The sequence below is a fragment of the Erythrolamprus reginae genome, chromosome 9 (genome assembly GCF_031021105.1).
Source record: "Erythrolamprus reginae isolate rEryReg1 chromosome 9, rEryReg1.hap1, whole genome shotgun sequence".
NCBI lineage: Eukaryota > Metazoa > Chordata > Lepidosauria > Squamata > Dipsadidae > Erythrolamprus > Erythrolamprus reginae.
The window spans coordinates 27,346,127-27,366,850 of NC_091958.1; the positions used below are offsets into that span (position 1 = coordinate 27,346,127).

Genomic DNA, 20,724 nt, shown 5'->3' on the forward strand with positions numbered 1-20,724 from the left:
CGAAGCGTGGAACTCATTACCGGACTCCGTAGTGTCATCCCCCAACCCCCAACACTTTACCCTTAGATTATCTATGGTTGACCTCTCCAGATTCCTAAGAGGTCAGTGAGGTGCGAGTACAAGTGCACTAGAGTGCCTTCCGTCCCCTGTCCTATTGCTCTCCTATATCTCCTATACCTTTCTTCTATTCCTATATCACTCCTTCTATTCTTTCATTGATATGTTCTATTACTATACCTTCTTTTCTATTATTTCTTAGATATATTTTACTATCAGTATCTCCTCTATAACCTTCATCATGTGTATATAGATATATACCCACTAAAACCCTCATTGTGTATTGGACAAAATAAATAAATAAATTAAAAATTAAATAAATAAATATATCCCCACAGCCACAAATTGAATGATGTGGACCAACCCGGTGCAGGGATTACTGGCTTCCTCATTTTTTCAGTTGACCTCGGACTCTGCGTAAAGGAATGTGTGTTGGCATCAATCTCTATCTCACACACACACCCCTCCCATTTCCTTTCGCTGCTGTGTCAAGCCAAAAACCTCTAACTTCACATATTACTTTGGGCTTGACATATAGCTTTACAGCATCGGAATTCTCCTTGGCAGAAGAAAGATTTACAAGCCTGTAATGTGAGGCAAACGTTGCAACAATAAAAATATTAAAGGAGACTTTAAAAAGAGGGAATCAGGAAACAGTATCCCAGTATCAATTGTGTCAGCAATGATAGTGTTCTTCTATTGATAGAATGTGTCCAAAAGATGTTATTGAAGAAATGACAGATGTAGAACCAACTTTATCTAACAAGATCAAGATGGCGTTGAAAGAGGATTTACAACTGACAGGTCCAGAGAATGACATGGCAAAGGATGTTTCACTGGATCTACACAAGGAACTGGCTGGGGTGTTAACATTTAAAAGGGAAATACAAATAAGAAATCAAGAGAGAGAGATTTTTGGATATTTTTTTTCCTACTGGATTTTCAAAAGACTTTAGGAAACCTTTGCTGTGGGACCAAGAAGAAATGAAGAAACGTTACACCCTGGGATGCTATTTTAATATAGCTTAATATGGCCTATTTAACAAGGGTCCTCAAACTTGGCAACGTTAAGACTTGTGGACCTCAACTCCCAGAATTCTCCAGCCAGCATAGCTGGCTGGAGAATTCTGGGAGTTGAAGTCCACAGGTCTTAACGTTGCAAAGTATGAAGACCTCTGGCCTATTAAATAAAGTTTAAATGCTTCCTTCGCAGTCTGTTTCATGATCTGAAGGCCCAGTTTAGAGAAGATTTTGTGGTAGAAGGATGCTTCTGCTATGCAACCTCTTCAATATTCTATTTTATTTATTATAAACATTCACATACCTAGGAAACACGCTACCTCACTGTGGAATCCGTGGCAGTTCTTGTTCTACCTGACCAGCCAGTTGAGCAGCAAGGAAAGACAAAACACACACACAGACTGGAGGTTTCCGAAACACAAAATATATATTGCTTTACAAATGGGCTGAGAGCTGCAATGACGGCAGAAGAATGTCTGTTTATGACCCAAAGGTTTAGAGACGGAACTCCGGATCTGTTTCGTTGTCTCTGTTAAACCACAAACGATAACTCCTGCAAAGAGCTCTCTCCCAAAACCTCCCCTTCTAAGCCTGCCGCAGCATTCCCTAATTACTCTGAGCTGTGATTTAAGATCTTCTTCTGCATCTGCGCAGATGCTCCTGTCGTCCCTTAATCCTGCACACCCTCACATTGAGAATGGGGTCATTAATCACCCCTCCTCATCTGAACCAGATGAGGCTCTAACTGGGGGCTCCACAGGCACTGCAGGTACCTTCACCTCTACCTCTTCAGCACCTTCAGCTTCCATCTCTCCTTCCCCCTCATGGTCTGAGCTCTCCGAGAGCCACACAGGTCTCCGATGCTCCTATGCATCTGGCTCATCTGGTTCAAAATCTGTTATCAGAAGAGTTGGCCACAACTTGACCTGCTACCTATTTAAATATCTCCCAAGAGAGAAGGCAGCATCAGGTAGGGAAAGCAAGTAGAATGCTTGGCTGCATAGCTAGAGGTATAACAAGCAGGAAGAGGGAGATTGTGATCCTGCTGTATAGAGCACTGGTGAGACCCCATTTGGAATACTGTGTCCAGTTCTGGAGACCTCACTTACAAAAAGATATTGACAAAATTGAATGGGTCCAAAGACGGGCTACAAAAATGGTGAAAGGTCATAAGCATAAAACATATCAGGAAAGACTTCATGAACTCAATCTGTATAGTCTGGAGGACAGAAGGGAAAGGGGGGACATGATCGAAACATTTAAATATGTTAAAAGGATAAATAAGGTTCAGGAGGGAAGTATTTTTGATAGGAAAATGAACAAGGGGGCACAATCTGAGGTCAGTTGGGGGAAAGATCAGAAGCAATGTGAGAAAATATTATTTTACTGAAAGAGTAGTAGATCCTTGGAACAAACTTCCAGCAGACGTGGTTGGTAAATCCACAGTAACTGAATTTAAACATGCCTGGGGTAAACATAGATCCATCCTAAGATAAAAAACAGGAAATAGTATAAGGGCAGACTAGATGGACCATGAGGTCTTTTTCTGCCGTCAATCTTCTATGTTTTTATGTTTCTAAGTTTCCATCAGGTGACATCACACATGTTATCCAGTTCCTTTGTGTGCACACATGTGTTATATTTTATTGCTTTAAATTCAGTTTATTGATTCCATTGTTCACATCTGCATGCTTTTTTAATGTTACAGTATATTGGATAAAAATATAACTCTTTATTTTTATTCCTGCTAGAATCTAGAAATTTATTGCTTCTCTCCCTGGGAATTAAAAAAAAAATCAGTTCAACAGATTTCATTGCTAAGCTCCCATAGCTCTTCTCCCAGACGATGCTGAATTTCATTAGCACCCCACCTTTTCTGCATGAGATCAGGTTGACATGATGGCATCAATGATGATGACACTGTAGTATATTTATAGGGCTCCCAATTCCCAGTAAGGTTTGAGGCTGGTGGGGAGAGAAAGAAAGACTGTCCTTAGGGCCACCCATGAGCCTGGGCTTCCTCACTCCTGGTCTAAGCCCACTTTTGGTTGACTGCATGACAAGTGAGCTTGTATTCAAGGAAGGGCTGGGTTCCAACCTACTCTTTCCCTGAATGACACACTAGGCCAGTGGTGGTGAACCTTTTTTCCCTCGGGTGCCGAAAAAGCGAGGGCGCATGCTATTGCGGATGCACAAGTGCCCACACTCATAATTCAATGCCTTGAAAAACAGCTTCCACTGGTCCCTGGAGGCCCCCTGGTAGCTGAAAACAGCTTAGAGAGGCTGTGAAAGCACTGTGAAGTGGTATCTAAGGTTAGATGCTTTTCCTTCCTTCCTTCCTTCCTTCCCTCCCTACCTCCTTCCTGAATGATGTATTGCAGGCTAACTCTACCCACAGTCAGATGTTCGATCCTGACTGGCTCAAGATTGACTCAGCCTTCCATCCTTCTGGGTCTATTGGAAGCTCATCTCATACCATCCAAGTATTGTTGATGCCTCATCTACTGAACCTGGACACAAAGAAAACTGCTGACAACTGACCTCATAAACTGACCTCATAAACTGCCCGTCCACCCAAATGGCAGGAAACCCGGAGAGAATAATTTCCAGTCAAGTTGAGGGGCCTTGCTTTGTTAAGCCTCCCTATAAATGAGGATGAGAAATTCCTCTTGCCGTTTCCAAGATTTTGTCTTTACCATCAGGAAAGAGGCCTTCTTGAAAGCTGTCAGCCTGGATAGCTTCAAGGCAGGATTAGACAGATTCATGGATGCCAAGTGTATTGGTGGTTCTTGAAACGGATGTCCAAGTGCTGCCTCTATGGCAGGCAGGATTCCCTTGAGTACCATTTGTTGGGGGTCAAGGGAAAGGGAGGGTTTTGCCTTCTCTTTCTGTTCAAGATCCCCATGGACAATTGGTGGGTGACTGTGGGACACAGAATGCTGGACTCGATGGGCTGATTCAGCAGGGCTCTTCTTAGGTTCTGATGTTCATAAACTAGGATTCTTGTATCCTTGGAGCTCTTGGGATGGGTTGGACTTGTCACCACCCTCTGTTATTCAGGTAAAAAGAAAATAAGTCTTGCAGGTTGTGTATACAGCAGAACAGCCGGGGGTTCCCACTTACCACTGCTACTGGTGCAATGCGTGTGCAGCTCTGCATCACTGCCAGACATGTGCATGCTCCCAGCAAGATTTTACTTCTGCGCATATGCAGGAAGCCAAATCCCACGAGAGGATGTGCGTGCGTGAGATTTTGGCATTTTTTTGCTTCTGCCCGTGCACAGAAGCAATAAATTGCTGAAATATCTCTTGTGTGCATGTCCCCTTGTGAGATTTTGATTCCTGTGCCTCCATTTTCGCTACCGGTGCACAGTGTGGTACATAATGGGTAGCAACCCGATACTGAAGCAAACCTGGGAGAAGAGCGGCATAAAAGTCTAAATAATAATAATAATAATAATAATAATAATAATAATAATAATAATGCTCAGTCCGAGGGTCAGCCCTGAGCTCAGGCCAAGATCTTTCCCTCTACTCCTGCAAGCGCTGCAGCCGATAACAAGGGCCTTCTCCATGTATTCTGACTCAGCACCCTACAAGCTCCTGCCCTTGAACCAGGAGTGGGCAACAGGCAGGACGGGGTGGAACGCAGTTCCACCAGCGGAAATCAAGATGCGTGCACAGCTCCAGCTGATTGGTGGCTGTCACTTCCTGGATTACTGGTCTCAACTCAGCTCTCATTTCTTTCCTTGCTGCTGCTGGTCTGCGCTCTTTGCTTTTTTCCTCTTTCCTCCTTCCTGGCCTTGGATGAGCTTCCCTCTCTCCTGCCCGGATCCCCTCCAGCCTCGGCCATCTCCCCCCTGAGGTGTAAGTAGAAGGCGTGGGTGGAAGCAGCACTGGCAGCATTTATGCTTCTGGCAGCACCCGTTCGCCTAGCTACCCAACCTGAAGCAGGGGGGGGCGACCCAGGAAGGAGAGTGCGGAAAACATGAAGCAAATTGTCACCCCAGCGAGCAACACTGGGAAGGTTGTAAGTCAAGAAGTTAACACTTGAATGATGATGATCGTTCCAGCCACTCCCACCTGATCACCTGGCTGGCAAGCCACTCCTACCCAGTCACATGACCATTAAGCCACCCCCACAAAATAAGCCACCCCCACAATGTGGCAGTAAAAATTTTGGCTGCCCATTACTGCCTTCCAAGGGCTAATGCCAAGGGCTCAATGGCCAAAGCCAAAGAGTCCACAAATGCTGTTCAACCCACCTGCCCTTTCAGTCCAATGGGACCATCCCTCAGCCCCCTTTCATAGGCAGCCAACCTTCCCTTCCCTTTAGCGCCAACTGTCCCTTTCCCATCTGCTTCAAACAAAAGCCTGGCAGAGATTTAATCTGCTCAGAGAGATAATAAGAATTCTCTAAACGCCAAAGTCACACTTCTAAACATCATTAGAGATAATGTTATTATTATGCACAGCTTTGTAAATATGCTCATTAAACTGCAGTCAGGGAATTTAGAATGGAAGTAAATACTGTAATGATTTGTTTCAGACTGTGGAGGGGGTGCCCATGTGCTCCTGTACCCCACTGGCTGGCGGGAGAAGCACCGAGTTGCTTCTGCAAAAAAGGCATTTAATTTAGAAGACGGAGCCGATCCTCCATTGCTACTTCTCTTTCTTTGAAAACACTTCCAAGCCTGAACAACTCTGGGTGAGCTCATATGTCATCCTAGACCGCAAGGTGTTTCCTCCGGCATAATGTATTGCGGGAACGTAAACATCCAAGGCAGGAAACTGAGCTTCAGGGGGTAATTTGCATACTCCTGGTGCATGCTGGGAAGAAGCTAAAAGAAACTTCAACTACCCAGACATCAACTGGAAAACTAACTCAGCACCAAGCGGAAAGTCTGCCAAATTTCTTTCCAGTCTAGCTGACAACTTTCTAACCCAAAAAGTTGAAACAGGAACCAGAGGGAATGCTATATTAGACCTAATACTAACAAACAGGGAAGAAACAATAGAGGGAACAGAAGAAGAAGGGAAACTGGGAGAGAGCGACCACGTCATCCTCAAATTCAACATAGTGCAATCACTAGCTACTATACCCAACACCACTACAGTCCCAGACTTCAGAAAAGCGGACTTTAACAAGCTCAGAGCGAACCTTGAACAATGCCCCTGGAACGAACTCTTAGAAGGAAAAACCACTCAGGAAGCCTGGGTGATCCTAAAAAACAGCATCATAGATGCCCAAAACAACGCAATCCCCATGGAAAGGAAAAAGAGGAAAACCAAAACTAAACCTGCATGGCTAAACAAAGCCCTCGCAGATGACATAAAAGGAAAAAAAGCTAAGTACAACAATCGTCACACTAAAAAACGAAGAGGGTAGAGAAATCACAGACAGCAATAACCAAGCACAGCTACTCAACGCCTACTTTGCAACAGTCTTCACACAAAAGGGAACCTCCCTCCAACCAATCTGCAATTTAACTGAAACAAACTGCCCCAGAACCGAACTCAACATAGACAAAAGCACAGTGAGGGACTACCTGAGGGAACTCAACGAATACAAATCACCAGGGCCAGACGGACTTCACCCCAAAGTCTTAAAAGAATTGGCAGACACCATAGCGGAACCACTCCTCCTCATCTACCAAATATCCTGGATCACTGGAGACCTACTGGAAGACTGGAAGCGAGCTGACGTAGTCCCCATCCACAAAAAAGGCAAAAAGACCGACCCAGGTAACTACAGACCAATCAGTCTGACCTCTATACCTGGAAAAATACTGGAGAAAATAATCAAAAAACAACTTACCCACTTCCTAGAAACAAACAAGATCATATCCAATAGCCAGCACGGATTCATCAGAAACAAATCATGCCAAACCAATCTCATATCATTTTTCAACACCATAACCAAGTCAGTTGACCAACGCAACTCAGTGGACCTCATATACTTGGACTTCAGTAAGGCTTTCGATAAAGTCGACCACAATCTCCTAATCCTCAAACTAGAAAAAAATGGAGTAGATTACTACACATGTAGATGGATAAACAGTTGGCTGACCAACCGCACCCAACGAGTTGTCCTCAACGGCACCAAATCCACATGGAAAAAAGTAGACAGTGGAGTACCACAGGGCTCTGTCCTGGGTCCTGTACTCTTTAACATCTTCATCAATGACCTGGACGAGGGAATAAAAGGGGAACTAATAAAATTTGCAGATGACACCAAGCTGGCGGGGGTAGCCAACACCCTTGAGGACAGGCTCAGAGTACAAGAAGACCTAGACAGACTATCACAGTGGGCCCATACCAACAAAATGAGGTTCAACACCGACAAATGCAGAGTCCTCCACCTCGGCAAAAAGAACCCTAGACATACATACAGCCTGGGAGATACCCCACTCAGCAGTAGTGACTGCGAAAGAGATCTTGGAGTCTTGGTGGACAATCAACTAAACATGAGTCAGCAATGTGCAGCAACAGCCAAAAAAGCCAACTCAATCCTAAGCTGCATCAACAGAGGAATACGCTCCAAGACCAGGGAAGTACTAATACCACTCTACTATGCCCTGGTCAGACCCCACCTGGAGTACTGCATCCAATTCTGGTCACCTCACTACAAAAAAGACATCGAAACTCTGGAGAAGGTGCAAAAAAGAGCAACCAAAATGATTAGGGGACTTAAAACCAAGACTTACGAAGAGAGATTGAGAGAACTGGGCATGGACAGCCTAGAAAAAAGAAGGTCTAGAGGGGACATGATAGCAGTTTACAGATACTTGAGGGGTTGCCACGGTGAGGAGGGGGTCTCTTTATTCCCCAGGGCACCAGAGGGCCGGATGAGGAACAATGGTTGGAAGCTGACCAAGGAGAGATTCAACCTGGAAATAAGGAAGAACTTCCTGACGGTCAGAGCGATCAACCAATGGAACTGCCTGCCAGGGGAGGTGGTGAACTCCCCAACTCTGGACACCTTCAAGAGGAGATTGGACTTCCATTTGGCTGGGGTGCTGTAGGGTTTCCTGCTCAGGCAGGGGGTTGGACTCGATGACCTAACGGTCCCTTTCAACTCTATTAATAAATAAATAAATAAAACCCTGTTTTATAGATCCAGTCACAGTTTACTTAACAAATGTTTTCCCAAGTTTAGTATGATGCGTAAACAAGCTGAGTTGAAAGGCAAAGGAGCAGGGATATAGCAGCCTTGATAAATATGTTGATGCTTGAGAGATTGAACTGAAGCTGCAATCAGACGTAATTGTAGGAAGTCTCCTTGAGGAGATGTAGTATTAAGTATATATATAGGGCAGTACTGTTCATCATCAGAATTGAATTTTAGATCTCACTGAACTAAAAAAAGTGTCCTTCAGATTGAGAAACAACAAATAAAAGATTGTTAGAATAAATTGTTCATGCATTTTGTACAACTGCAGCAGTATATTTTCCAACCAGTAGATGGCAGTGTTTATAGGTTTGCAGTTGCATACTCTACCTCTTTTCTCTGAATAAAGGATTCCTACTTCCTGGTGGCAGCTTAATAGAAAAGCACATGTGGACAGTGCACTGTTCTGTAGGGTTGTCTACAAGTGCAAGATTCAATGTAATTGTGTCTACTATGGAGCACAATTGTGTAGTTAGTTAACATGCTGTTGAGCTTTCTTGAAAGATTCATACCAGTGTTTCTGTTCTGGAGACGGACATTTGGCAACTTTGTGCAAACTGTTGGAAGTTTGCCTTGCAAAGTAAGAGAGCTTTGGATTTACTCTGTTAAGGAAAACACACTCACATTATTCCCAAAGGTGCTTTTTTATTTTCCTGCAAGAGGCAAATTGTAATCTCCTGCCCATTGCCCTCCTCCTCCCACTCTCAACGTCCTCAGCTTCTTTACTAAAAGTGCAGGATGGATTCCACTAAATCCATAACTTTAAATTCTTCCAGAGCTGAAGACACATTTCTTCATAGAAAAACTGGAAAATCCAGTTGCCTCCTGAGGGGAAAAAAGGCACTTTTGAGATGGCCATGGCCTGGACGACTGAGAATCTCCAGAGACATATTCACATGAGGTAAATCCATCCTGTACTTTTAGTAAGAAACTGGGGTCATTGAGAGTAGAAGTAGAAGCAAAGGGCAGGAGATTTCAATGCCTTCCTTGTTTCTGGATTTAAAAGCAACGTAAGTGAAAAATCCAGGAAACACACTGTGTATCTTTGTGCGTTTGAGCATATCTACTAAAAATGGTTTACCATTGGTCACTGTCAGTGAAATGGCTCCCTCCAGTTATCTCTGAAATTTCCATCCCAGGCAGGGTATTGCCATCTGCCCTCCAGTTAAATCAACTTCTGGTTTGCCCATTTGGGCATTTTTTTCACCTACCAGTAGTGGTGGGTTCATACTAGTGTGGTCCAGAGAGCCACACAGGCAGGAACCTGTCAGTACCTTGTATGTAATTATATTGGGTTAAATTACATATAAGGTATGGATGTATGTTTATATGATATACCCTTAAGAGATGGATCATAGTTGGCCATAACAGGAGTTCCTGTTTGGGGGGAGTTTTTTGCTGATAGTTACTGTAGTTACTATATGTCTAGAGCTGTGTGCGGATGTTAACTGGTTTGTATTGGATATTGTATTTGTGATTAGAAGTGTAAAGAGATTATTCTACCTTGTTGCTGTGTATAATACAGTGGTACCTCTATCTAAGAACGCCTCTACCTAAGAACGCCTCTACTTAAGAACTTTTCTAGATAAGAGCTGGGTGTTCAAGATTTTTTGCCTCTACTTAAGAACCATTTTCTACTTAAGAACCCGAGCCTGGAAACATTTCCCAGGAAATTTGAGAGTGGCACGAAGGCCCGGCCAATTTCCTGCCATTCCCCCTTTAATCCAAGCCATCTCGGGTTTTTCTGGGCTGCCAGAGGAGCCTTTTGGTGGCGCTTAAGGAGGCTTTGGCAGTCCAGAGTGAACAAAGCATTTTCTTTTCTTAAGGAACTTCTGCCAGCACCCAGAGAAAAGAAACGCTCCCTTCGCTCTGGGCTATCAGTTGAATATCTGCAAGACCTTCATGTTTCCTCTGTGTATGTGTATCTTTAATCATTCAGAGAAAGCTCTGCACACTCCTTAACAAAAGGGGGGAAAACATTTCTTAATTAGGTGGAAACCATGGGGGCTTTCAAAGTCAGTTTTCACCAGATCTGTACCAATATGATATATTTAATAAAACTATTCCTTAATAAAACTATTCCTTAAGGAATCTACCTGCCTCGGAGTTATGTTTGCTATGTATTACAGTGTATTACAGCGCTACCTCTACCTAAAAACGCCTCTACTTAAGAACTTTTCTAGATAAGAACCAGGTGTTCAAGATTTTTTTGCCTCTTCTTAAGAACCATTTTCTACTTAAGAACCCGAGCCCAGAAAAAATTCCCAGGAAATTTGAGAGCAGCACAAAGCCCAGCCAGTTCCCTGCCATTCACCCTGGGTGTCTCTCTTTGGTGCAGTGCATGAAAGGCAGCCTTGCGCCGGGTGTATGGGAGGCGTGTGCTCCTCCTTGCTGCCTCAGAGTCCCTCTTTTTTTTATTTTAAGCCTTAAAGTTTAGGATTTTTTTAATTCCCCTCACCTCACCTTCTTCCTTTGGCAGCGACTGTCTTCCTCCTCTTCTTCTTCCTCCTCCTCCCACCCAAATTCTGAGCTTTCCGAATGGGTTTGCATGCATTATTTTCTTTTACATTGATTCCTATGGGAAAAATTGCTTCTACTTACAAACTTTTCTACTTAAGAACCTGGTCACGGAATGAATTAAGTTCGTAAGTAGAGATAGCACTGTATTCCAAAAATATTTTGCACTTTCAGAAGTCTTCCTTATTGGTTAAAAGATAATTACAGCATGCATATTAACAGCATGCGCAGATTTTGAGATAAATGTCAGGGAAAACAAAATTTCTACCAGTATCTCTCTTCAACTCATGTAAGGCAAACAGTATAAATTTTAATGTCATCAAGCTTTTACACCCAAAGCATATGAAATATGAAATACTCTTATTTTTTCGAATCTGCCTTAGCCAATACATCAACTTGGTTCTCTAAAATATTAAAATATATTCACTTAATTCACAATCAATTATAACTGGAAATTAGCTCTACGAAATTTAAAATTCCTTGTTTTATTTCATATCTTAGTCTTTTATCTGTTTTCTGTTCCTTTTCTGTGTACGTATTTGTTCTAAAATATCTAAACATGTTAATAAAAAGTTAATTCTTGAGGGATTGTGACAACTATTGATGAAATTGCAAGCGATTTTCACAATTCTTCAAGAATTTTAGGCATTTTATTTTTGATTTATCCAATTGTATGCGTCTTTTCACTGCTACTGTGACTCTACTTATTCCCACAGGAGAATGTTGAAACGTTGCTTGATCATCCATACAAATGCTAAAATCCTATGAAATCTCAATGAAGTCTTGAAAGATTTGGGAGGATTCTACAAAAGGTTGGGATGGTGAAATCCCATTGAGGGGGGAGAGAAACCCTGACTCCTGTACAGTCTGCCTCCTTTGCTTTCTACCTGGATCACACTGGTCCTCAGCTGGAAAAGAGCTTTTTCTCTCTCCTTCAATTCATTTTCATATTTGGGGGGAAAAATCAATAGCAATAATGGAAATGGCCTCACTTAGGGTTGCCCAACCACGAAGTCTACAGCGCTGTATTGATTTTGTAGATTTCATTCATGCAACTTTCATTAGCTTTCCTTAGCATTTTCATGTAAAGTGGAATTATACATCTAAAAACAAGTACATACATCTATTGCACAACAGCATTTGTTTAAAGGGAATTCAGAGTCTGGAATGTAATTGGACTCCTCTGTTCTGCCCTGGCAATCCCCGCTTGGATTTCCTAAGGACATTCAGAGCATAAAGAGGGATAACCTGGAGCCAGAAGGTGACCTGATGCCATGTCCTACGAGGGCCGATTAAAGGAACTGGGGATGTCTCACTTGCACAACTGGTGGAAGATACAGCAATAATGTCCAGATCTCTAAAGAGTATAGAGGAGAGAGTAGACTTGTTTTCTGTCCGTCCCCCTCCCAGAAGAAGGTTTTGGTTAGGCATAGGGTAAATCATCACTCCCATCCCACTAATGACTGCATGACTAGCTTTGTTGCTTGTATCTTTACAATTTATATTGAGTGGTTCCCAATGTGATTGGATTCCTTATTTGTACTCGGACTATCATTAAGTGTTGTACCTTATGATTCTTGACAAACGTATCTTTTTTTTTCATGTACACTGAAGGCATATGAACCAATGACAAATTCCTTGTGTGTCCAATCACACTTGGCCAATAAAGAATTCTATTCTATTCTGTTCTGTCCTGTTCTAGTCTAGTCTAGTATACTTCTATTCTATTTCTATTCCTTATTCTATTCTAGTCCTTATTCTACTCTACTTCTGTTCTGTTCTAGTCTAATCTAGTCTAGTTTAGTCTACTTCTATTCCTTATTCTATTCTATTCCTTATTTTGTTCTGTTCTGTTCTATTCTATTCCTTATTCTACTCCACTCTACTCCTGTTCTGTTCTGTTCTAGGCTATGCTAGTCTACTTCTATTACTTATTCTATTCTATTCCTTATTCTATTCTACTCTACTCTACTCTACTCTAATCAAGGGCTGGGGAACTAACAGCCAAGTCAATTTAGCATTCTGCGGTGTATAATACCTTCATATTCTTTGGCATTTCACCCATTTCATTCTTCTTCCTGGTTACTAATGTTCAAGAATGGCTTCTCTTCTCTGATATATATTACATACATACATACATACATACATACATACATACATACATACATATTTTAAAAAGACCATAAAAGCTAACACAAACTAATGAGAAGAAAGAAAAGAAAGAAATTGAATGAAAGGAAGAGAAAGCGAGGAGGGTGGGGGCAATTCTGATCTCTGGGGGGAGCTGGTTCCAGAGGGTCGGGGCCGCCACAGAGAAGGCTCTTCCACTGGGTCCCGCCAAACGACATTGTTTAGTTGACGGGACCCGGAGAAGGCCCACTCTGTGGGACCTAACTGGTCGCTGGGATTCGTGCGGCAGAAGGCGGTCTCAGAGATATTCTGGTCCGATGCCATGAAGGGCTTTATAGGTCATAACCAACACTTTGAATTGTGACCGGAAACTGATCGGCAACGAATGCAGACTGCGGAGTGTTGGTGTAACATGGGCATACCTAGGGAAGCCCATGATTGCTCTCGCAGCTGCATTTTGCACGATCTGAAGTTTCCGAACACTCTTCAAAGGTAGCCCCATGTAGAGAGCGTTACAGTAGTCGAGCCTCGGCAGCAAATATAAACACAGTTACAAAATTATTGCTTACTCTATGACTACAATCCCTACCCCTCATGATTTTGTTATCTTTTTTCCCCAGCTTATAAAAACCACAAATAGTAAATGCACTTTTTTGGTTTCATGCTAAAGCTACTATTTTCTTTAATCAAAATAGTTATGAACTAAAGGCCACCAAGGTTTAGGCACAACCTAAATTTATATTTATACCATACTCTTAAGAATGGCCCAGGTTAATGTAACAATTTTGAAATCTGCATTAATGTTAATCATACCTTAAATATCCATGCTGCCTAAATCTCAGATCATGTCTTGCTAATTCAAATACCTGTAATCTATTTCTTAACATCCCCCACAATTTCATCCATGTTCAACAGTGGGTAGCAAATTATAACTTCAAATCTAGTTAGCCCAAACCTTCTCATTCCTTAGCATCTCCTAGTACCTTATATTTGATTGTGTTTTTTCTCCCTTATCAAACAAATGTGGATAAATCCTTCTGCCTTTATTTAAATGGTAAATCAGTTGTCAAAACAAGCATTGTTTGAAAGAAAAATAACATTATAGTTAAAACATTCATCTTAATCGCAGACATTCTACCCAACAGTGACAAATGTAATTTATCCTATCTTGACATATCTGTTTTAACTTCATTGCATGTCTTAATATGGTTATTTTGAAAAACATACAATTCATATTTGTCACAGTTATACCCAAGTATTTTCCTGCCTTTTCAGTTTTAAAATGTGTTTTATTCTTCAATTCTCTTTGATCTTGGATCTTCATGTATTTTGCTAACATCTTTACCTTGCTATTAATCTTAAAACCTGCTAATATATCAAATTATTTTCATTTACTCATTAATAGTTCAAACCAATGGGGCTATCAAAATCAAAATCAGTCATCCACAAAAGTTCTTCACATGGATCTTTATGCCCACAATTCTCTGCTGCCTCATGTCTCCCAGTGGCTGGTCAGATCCCACAGGACCGGCCTTCTCCAGGTCCTGTCAGTCAACCAACCAATGTTGACTGGTGGGGCCAAGGGGAAGGGGCTTCTCTATGGTGGTCCCAGTCCTCTGGAACCAACTCCCCCCGGAGATTCGCACTGCCCCTCCCTCCTGTCCTTTCGAAAGGCTTTAAAAACAAGCCTTTGCTGGGAGCCCTGAAACCATTGAGTGCGAATATTCTGGTTTGGCCGATGGTATGTTTGTGGTATGACTTCTGGTTGAATGGTCTTTTAATGTTGGGGTTTTTAAAAATTTTGTATTCTTACTTTGAACAGGGCTTTTTTAAACTTTTGGGGTTTTAAAAAAATTGTACTGTTTTACCTTGCTTGCATGTGTGGAAACTAGCCTGTTTGTGCCCAAGCAGCAAACCAGTCCAGACAGCCACAGACCAGTAGAAATGGAGTTGAAGTCTTCAATGAAACACAGCAGCAGTAGGAAGTTGTGGAAAAATATATTTACTTCTTCATACTACTACTACTACTACTACTACTACTACTACTACTACTATCTATACTATACATACAATAAACTAGTATCTTCCTAGTACCTTGCTACAACTATTTTAGTTCAATAACTCACAGGAACCAACTTTTACAGTGTTACAGCTTCTTCAGAGCATACTTCCACGAACAGCAACAGAACACACAGCTAACAGTGAACAGACAGAGAGAAAGAGTAGGGAGCTCTTGCCTAGTTAAATACTTTTCACATAATTGCTAGGTTGCTGCATGCTCAATTACCACTGAATGACTCAGCATTCTTAACTGAGGCCTACTTTCTGCATTATGATAATACCTAGAGATTTTTAATTTCTGACAGTAAGCTGCCCTGAGTCTACTGGAGAAGGGCAGCCTATAAATGTAAATAATTAATAAATAAAACGAATAAATAAAATGTATAAATAATAATAAAATGAATCCCAGCGACAGGTTAGGTCCCACAGAGTCGGCCTTCTTCAGGTCCCGCCAACTAGGCAATGTCATTTGGTGGGGCCCAGAAGAAGAGCCTTCCATGTGGGGGCCCCAGCCCTCTGGAATCAGCTCCTCCCGGAGATTTGTACTGCTCCCACTCTCCTCACCTTTCGTAAGAGTCTGGAGACTCACCTATGATGCCAAGCTTGGGGTCATTAGATTCTGCCCCCAGCCAACGATGAATGTATAGTGGGTTTGTTGATTGAATGGATATGTGTGTATTTTAATTGGTTCCTTGGGTTTTTTTAGATGCAATTTTAAATTTTAATTTATTGGATTTTGATGTACATTGCCTTTTTATATGTTGTAAGCTGCCCCGAGTCCTCGGAGGGGGGTGGCATATAAATCCAAATAAATGAATAAATGAATAAATAAATAAGTGTCAGGTGCAAGAAATCAAGAAGTAAGTTGGTTCAAATGAATCAAGATTGGGTTCCACTTACCTTCCCTACCAGTTCGCATTGCGATGGAAATATGCATTTTTCCCCATTGCATAATGCAAAATACGTGGAAATGACTCTCTGTGCATGTGCAGAAGTCCTTGCGCATGCACAGGGGGTTTTTTTGTTTTGTTTTTTACAGAGGACCAGTTTGGGAGCATGGAACACCGGTTATTGCTGCCAGTTTGGCGAGTGACAGTAAATTTCTGGAACCGGTTCGAGCCCACAACAACCCACCACGGAAATGAATCCAGGTTTATTGCTTGCTAACACTCTCTACAAGAATCTGAGCTACTAACAATCAAAGCAAATTAGCGGTAGAAAAGAGTCAATGGAATTCAAGGTGGGCTGGACTTAGATCTCTTGAGACTGCAAACTGATGACACATTTGATCCCTCTGGCCTCAGTGTGGTCGCCTCCTACATCTTATATCTTTATTCAGTATGTTAAAAACTAAATAAACAACAGAGGCAAGAGGGACCAAGCTTATCATGTTCTTTTTTGTATCTCACAGTTTGATTAAATCTCCATTAACCATTATTTGTGCCATTGACAAAATATAAATCAATTTCCCCATTTAAGAATCCTCTCTGAAATTCACATCTTCCAAAATGTTAAACAAGCAAGTCTAATTCAAACATTCAGAAGCCTTCTCTGCATCTAAAAAAATCAAAAAATCAATACGGTTTATTTTTCATTATGTTGTTCCACATATTGAAAAGTATCCAACATAGTTCTAACTTTATCCTTTAATCATTTTTTAAGTAAAAACCAAATTTCTGGGCAGTTTCTGTCCACTATTCTCCCCCAGCAGCATTCCACTTTTTCAGTCAGATGAATAATATCTAGGAACTGAGGTTTGTGTGAACTTCAGGCCTGGAGAAAGAGAAGTCAACAAAAATGGTCTCTAAGATTCATCATGAAGAGGAGAGTGGCATAGCTACTTATCAGAGTTTGTTGCATAAAAATCAAAACAAAAAGCACACACAGATGACTAATTCAGCTGGATTCATAAACTTGTTTATTAAAATAGAATTAATTTAATTAATTAAAGTCTTCAGAGAGGGGTGGCATACAAATCTAATTAATAATAATAATAATAATAATAATAATAATAATAAATAAATAAATCAAACAAACAAACAAACAAACACATGTCCAGATATACAGAGGTAAGCAGCAGGACTTGACAAGATACCAGAATTTATAGTACGGCAATTTAGGAACCAGTGCAGAGAAATAACATCTAAAAATTAAAGAACCAATTAAAATATGCACATATCCAGTCAATCAACAAACAAACCCGCTGTACATCAGCCAGGGGACAGAATCTAATGACCCCAAGCTTGGCAGCATAGGTGAGTCTTTATACTCTTATGAAAGGGGAGGAGGGTGAGGGCAGTACAAATCTCCAGGGGGGCCTGATTCCAGAGGGCCGGGGCCTCCACAGACAAGACTCTTCCCCTGGGCCCCACCAAGCGACATTGTCTAGTTGATGGGACTTAGAGAAGGCCGACTCTGTGGGACCTGACCGGTCGCTGGGATTCATGTGGCAGGAGACAGTCCCGCAGGTAATCTGGTCCGATGCCATGTAGGGCTTTATATGTCATAACCAACACTTTGTATTGAGTCCGGAAACCAATTGTCAACCAGTGCAGATTGTGGAGCGTTGGAGAGATGTGGACATGTCTGGGTTGTCCCATGACCTCTCGCGCAGCTGCATTCTGCACAATTTGTAGTTTCAGAACACTCTTCAGAGGTAGCCCCACGTAGAGAGCATTGCAGTAGTTGAACCCGAGGTGATGAGGGCATGAGTCACTGTGAGCAGAAACTCCCTGTCCAGATGGGGCCACAACTGGTGCACCAGGCGAACCTGGGCAAACTCCCCCATCACTGACAGATGATGTTCCAAAGTCAGCTGTGGATTGAGGAGACGCATGAGGAGACACACGCGCAAGAGAGATTTTGGTGATTTTTTGCTTCTGTGCATGCGCAGAAGCAAGAAAACAGCTGAAATCTCTCTTGTGAAATTTCCCCTCCCAAGATTTTGATTTATACCCATAGAAACAAAAACATGGGATGCATGCGCGCGCACATAAGAGAAGAGAAGCTGCACACACAGTGCACCAGTAGCTGCGGTAATGGGAACCCGCCCCCTCCCATGAGATGGAACCCTTATTACAGAGTGTGTTCCAAAAGTAATGCAATTGAATTTCCCGCACTGCTCCTATTGGTTGGCGTGGGCCTGAAGCACTTGGAGTATTTGGGGGGACACTAAGCTTTGCTGCGAAACTAGTCTCAGTGCTCACTGCCACTGTGGAAGTGGCAGTACATCAGTTATTTTAAACCTCTGCGCACCGACTGTGTCACAAAAAAAGGGAATTGATGATCAAGCAACGTTACGTGGTTACGTTTTGTGATAAACTGAAAAAAATCTCTTGAGGAGACTAACAATATGATTCATGAGGCTTACAGGAACTCTGCTCTGTCCTACTCACAAGTTTCGAGGTGGTTAAAGGCCTTTAAGGAGGGTCGGGAAGAGGTTCATGATGAACAACGCTCTGGGCAGCCGTCTACCAGCAAAACCGACAATTTGACAATTGTTGGACTCTGACTGTCGATTGCGTATCAAGATGGTTGCCAATGAACTGACAATTTGACAATTGTTGGACTCTGACTGTCGATTGCGTATCAAGATGGTTGCCAATGAACTGAACTTGTCGTCTACTGTTGTGTTTCACATTGTTACTGAAGATTTAGCAATGACGAAAGTGTGCGCCAAGCTTGTGCCCAAGGTCTTGTCAGACGACCAAAGGACCAACCGAGCAGAAATTTCAAGTGAACTTTTGCAACGTATAGAAATTGAACCTGATTATTTGGACAATGTCATCACTGTTGATGAAACCTGGGTTTTGGAATACGACCCAGAAACAAAACACCAAAGCTCTGAGTGGCACACCGACCAGTCCCCTGTATTAACTTCCCTCTGTCTATTATTTTCTCATTCAGTTCTGCTTTTGTTTTTAATAATAAAAATATTAACAATGGTTTTAGCTAACTATTTATATTTATTGTCCTATTGGCTTGCTGTATGCTGCCCAGATGGGTGGCCATATAAATGTGACCAATAGATAAATCTGGCTGGCAACGCTCTTGGTTGCTTGCGAAAGGAGAGCACTGCCGTGACAATTTTCAGGCTCCACTTTGAGACACTTCAAATGAAAAGATATCTTCTCCTGTCAAACATTAAAAAAACACCCCAAACCCCTCTTCTTTCTTCCCTGTTCCTGAAAACCAGAATAAATTGCTATGCTAGAATTAAACAGGGGAAGAAGTGAAGTCTATGTTTGTTTTATGAAGTCTGGAGAAATTTGATAATGAGACCTCTAAAATATATGATATGGCAGCCTTTCTAATTCAAGACAGATAAGAATAATGCTTTCATATTTCAACTTCAAAGACAAAAGTAACGCTTTTATCACCTAATTTAACAGCCTTCCTTAGCAAAATGTGTCCCAGGAACAAAATTGTTATTTAAGTAATAACACACACTGAATTTGAATGGCGAAGGTTTTAATTGCCATAATCAAAGTCAAAACACATTTCTCTGTCGGCTCTAAATAGATCTGCCTAATGACAATTTTTCCCTTAATGAGGAGGAGAACAAAAGAAAGATGCACACTTTTGTTTGACTTCCACCTGACAAAATGTCTGGCTTTATTTAATAAGTTCCTAGTTAGAATTCACGAGGAACTGTTGCATCTTATAATCTGGCACCTGAAGGAAAAAAGGTTTGTCATCATTGGTCTAGTTCATTGGTTTGTGTGCCAAAAGGGTATATGTGCATGTGCTGGCGTGCATGAATGTGCCCACACCCATTCTATCCCCCCCACACATGCACACACCCCGCGCTGCCCTGCAAATGCATGCAGGCCTCACTGAAGCCTGCAATAGTGAAAAAAACGGCCAAACAGGCAAAACGGAAGTTCGGAAAAATGGACTTCTGGTTTGCCCATTGGGCTGTTTTTTGCACTCCAGGGCTTCAGGGAAGCTTCAGTCACAAAAGATCCAGTTTCATTTTGACCCATTTTATCTTGTGCAAATTTAGTTCTATGATCATGCTGCTTTGTTTCCTGTTGTTACAGCATGCATACCTCCCAGAGCTCACAGAGTTGGCCTCCTCCAGGTCCCGTCGACTAAGCAATGCAGGTTGGCGGGACCAGAGGGGAGGGCCTTCTCTGTGGCCGCCCCGGCTCTATGGAACCAACTTCCCCCCGATATCCATATTGCTCCCACCCTACTGGCCTTTCGCAAAGCTACGAAGACCTGGCTTTACCGACAGGTATGGGAGGCCATAAATTCACAGCTTGATGGCCGACTGTATGAATGTATATGTATATGAGTGTAATTTTCTTTTTATAATAACTTTTATGGGGTTTTTAGTTTGTTGTTGTTCTTATTATCATCATCATCATCATCAACATCATCATCATTACTACTACTATTAATATTATTTATTAGATTTGTATGCCGCCCCTCTCCGGAGACTCGGAGCGGCTCACAACAAAAACAACAATGTGACAAATCCAATATATTAAAAGACATCTAAAAACCCATTATTAAAACCATGCAACACAATCATACCATACATAAACAATATAAGCCCTGGAGTATCGCAATTTCCCCATGCCTGATGACATAGGTGGATTTTCAACAGCTTACAAAAGGCAAGGAGGGTGGGGGCGGTTCTGATTTCTGGGGGATGTTGATTCCAGAGGGCTGGGGCCGCCACAAAGAAGGCTCTTCTCCTGGGGCCCACCAGACGACATTGTTTAGTCGACAGGACCTGGAGAAGGCCAACTTGTGGGACCT

At 42.1% G+C, this 20,724-nt stretch overlaps 1 protein-coding gene across 6 annotated transcripts in view; it reads right to left on the reverse strand.

The window, feature by feature from the left end:
- Positions 1-20,724, reverse strand: part of CHST8 (carbohydrate sulfotransferase 8) — a 449,531-nt gene that overhangs the window by 71,354 nt on the left and 357,453 nt on the right. Inside the window, exon 1 of one of the 6 annotated variants that reach the window (XM_070760675.1) lies at positions 14,763-14,907. The exons of the other annotated variants lie outside the window; for them this stretch is intronic. The gene's annotated coding sequence lies outside the window, so the exon portion shown is untranslated. Of the gene's footprint in view, positions 1-14,762; positions 14,908-20,724 lie in introns of those variants that run through there. 6 annotated transcript variants of the gene reach the window in all.